This window comes from Manis javanica, chromosome 14, assembly GCF_040802235.1.
Source record: "Manis javanica isolate MJ-LG chromosome 14, MJ_LKY, whole genome shotgun sequence".
Taxonomy (NCBI): domain Eukaryota; kingdom Metazoa; phylum Chordata; class Mammalia; order Pholidota; family Manidae; genus Manis; species Manis javanica.
Genome location: NC_133169.1, coordinates 29,933,994 through 29,936,856, shown reverse-complemented (window position 1 = coordinate 29,936,856; position 2,863 = coordinate 29,933,994). Strand labels below are relative to the sequence as shown.

Genomic DNA, 2,863 nt, shown 5'->3' with positions numbered 1-2,863 from the left:
AAAAAAAACACACAAAAAAAATATAGGATTTTTAATAATTCCATAAAATTTGGTCTTTTTCAGTGCAAAGAAATGCTGACAGTTTAGCAACTGATATTTGTAATTTTCATCCCCATAAACCTTATGGAATTGAAATTAAATTATTTTCATTGAAGGGAATATGCCTGAAATAGTTAGACAATTTGTGTATTTACTATTACTCAAAAAGATGTTTCTCTTAGAAAACACAGAAAAGTTTAACATGTAAAATATAAGATCAATAATTCTTAATAAAATGTTGTAAGTATCAGTGCCTGATTTATGTATATTCATAAATTTCCAGTTTCCTGGTGATATGACTAGTAAAATTACTACCTTATTGCACCAGTGCATGGAGCTTAGATGGGTTATGGCAAGTTGAAAGGGGTTTGGATCTGGGAATAATTAATAAAATATACATTTTTGTGATGGAGAAAATTAAAGGTGTGAATTAAATACATGATCTGGGTTGAAGTTTAATAACATTTTCTTCTAGAAGCCTGGAAGACAAAAATGAAGACAAAGCCATAAAAGACTGAGGACATGGGAAAAGCCCAGAGTACCAAGTCTTTTTTGAAAGTGAGTCCAAAGTGACTGAATGTAATTTTAGGTTCTAACTTAGTGAAAATAAGTCTTGTTTGTTACCTGATTATATTCCACAACATTCCTATTTTCTAATAAACCTGTAATGTCCTTATTCAAGAAAATGCCTAATACAGTCATAACCGAATTGAATTTATCATCATAATGAGTATTTGAAATAATTTTCTGTGATGTAGAAGATGCCAGAAGTACAGTTGCACAGAAATATATAATTCTGAAAATATTACACAATAAATGCTATTTTTAGAACTGAATGGGGAAAAACAGCGACAAGCCCAGGAGCATTAAAGAATGTTTAACAGACGTCAAAGCATCGGGACCACCAGGGGGCTCCCTCTCCAGACTTGCCCCTCACCAGCACCGTCCTGAATGCCCTGGCCACTTCCTTGTTGCGGAGGCTGTAGATGAGGGGATTCAGCACGGGGGTGAGGATGGTGTAGAGGAGAGATGCCATCTTATTCTGTGTGGGTGAGCGATCCGAAGTGGGCTGTATATATATGAACAAAGCTGTCCCATAGTACATTCCCACCACCATGAGGTGGGAGGAGCAGGTGACGAGAGCCTTGCAGCGGTGCTCCCCAAATCCCATGCGAATGACGGCCAGGAAAACACGAGCATAGAAAGCAATAACGATGGCTACAGGGAAAACAATCATTAGGATGCAGCAGTAGAATAGAACTTCTTCAAATATTGATGTGTCGTCCATGAGATGATGAGCAGGGAAGGGAAATCACAGAAGAAGTGGGCTATCTCCCTGGATCCACAGTAGGAGAAAGAAAATGTAGCTGCTGCATCAATTATACCATCTGTAGACCCCAGGATCCAGGAAGAGGCAGCCATCAGTCTTCAAATTTTGGGGCTCATGAGACTGGGGTATCTGAGAGGGTGGCAAATGGCAATAAAGTGGTCATAAGCCATGACTGCCAGTAGGAAGTATTCACAACTAAGGAGTGTGGTATAGAAGAAAATTTGTGTGGCACAACCTGCCACAGAGATGGACTTGTTGCCTGACAAGTAGCTGAAGGCCTTCTTGGGGACAGTGGTGCAGATGAGCATGAGGTCCATGAGGGACAGCTGGCTGAGCAGGAAGTAGATGGGGCTGTGGAGGTGTGTGTCCAGGTAGATGAGGAGAATCGTGGCAGTGTTTCCCATGAAAGCCACTGAGAAGATGCCCAGGACCAGCAAGAAGAGGAAGATGTGGGTGGGGCTGTAATCGAAGATGCCCCGCAGGATGAAGTTGGAGTTCAATGTCTGATTTTCCCATGCCATGATGGGTATGTTGTTTTTCTACTGCAACAAAAAGTGATATTCTTTCATTGATATTTTAAACATTTACCAGTGTCTTAAAAAGGGTGATTCTGTTAAAGTCAGGTTGAGAACAATACGGCACGACCAGGATTAGAAATCCCAAAGACCCAGAAGTACAGCATCAGAGAGAAGCGGGTTCTGCTGGTTCTGCCTCTCCAATAAAGCTTCAGAACTGCCCTCAGCTCCGCTTCTCAGCATCATTTTGCTTAATTGAAAAGCTAGCATAATAATATATGTGCTTACATGATTGATAGTGTTTCTATGAAAAGGAAACTTCTCTAAAGCAATTAGACATTATTTTGAAATATCAGATATCCTTTGCACATAAACTGATAGAAACATTCAGCTTGGATCAGCCTGAGGCAGACACCACCACAGAAAATAAGCTGTGAGCCCTTGCTCGCATGACGCTGGGCACTTTTTCTAGCAGCATTAACAAACCTCTGCATCTGCCCATTATTTTACATTCTACAGTGTTTGGTTTGTAATTCATAGTAAATACTTTATGCAATAACTAAGTGAGCTGACAAATGATTCCTTAATTATATGAATATATGAATATGTCTTTTCTTCTGTAGCTTGATGTGATGGGTGCATTTGCAATGCCCCAAAACAGATATGTTGAGGTGTTAACACTTAGCACCTCAGATTGTGAACTTACTGGAAAATAAAGTCATAAATGATTAAATTAGTTACAATACAGTCATACTGGAGTAGGGCATGTCTCTAATGCAATAGAACTGGTGTTCTTAAAAGAAAACATCTGTGTGAGACAGAGAAACAAGGAGAAGCCCTGTGACAATGGAGGCAGAGAGTGTAGTGATATATCTGTACACCAAGGTATTCCAATGATTGTCATTGATCAGCAGAACCTGGGACAGAGCATGGACCAGGATCCCCTCTCAATCACCACAGAGGTAACTATCCCAGCTGA

At 40.0% G+C, this 2,863-nt stretch overlaps 1 pseudogene; it reads right to left on the bottom strand.

Annotated features, from left to right (window-relative positions):
- Positions 1–916: 916 nt before the first annotated feature.
- Positions 917–1,893, bottom strand: LOC108383833 (olfactory receptor 2M3-like; annotated as a pseudogene).
- Positions 1,894–2,863: the final 970 nt, after the last annotated feature.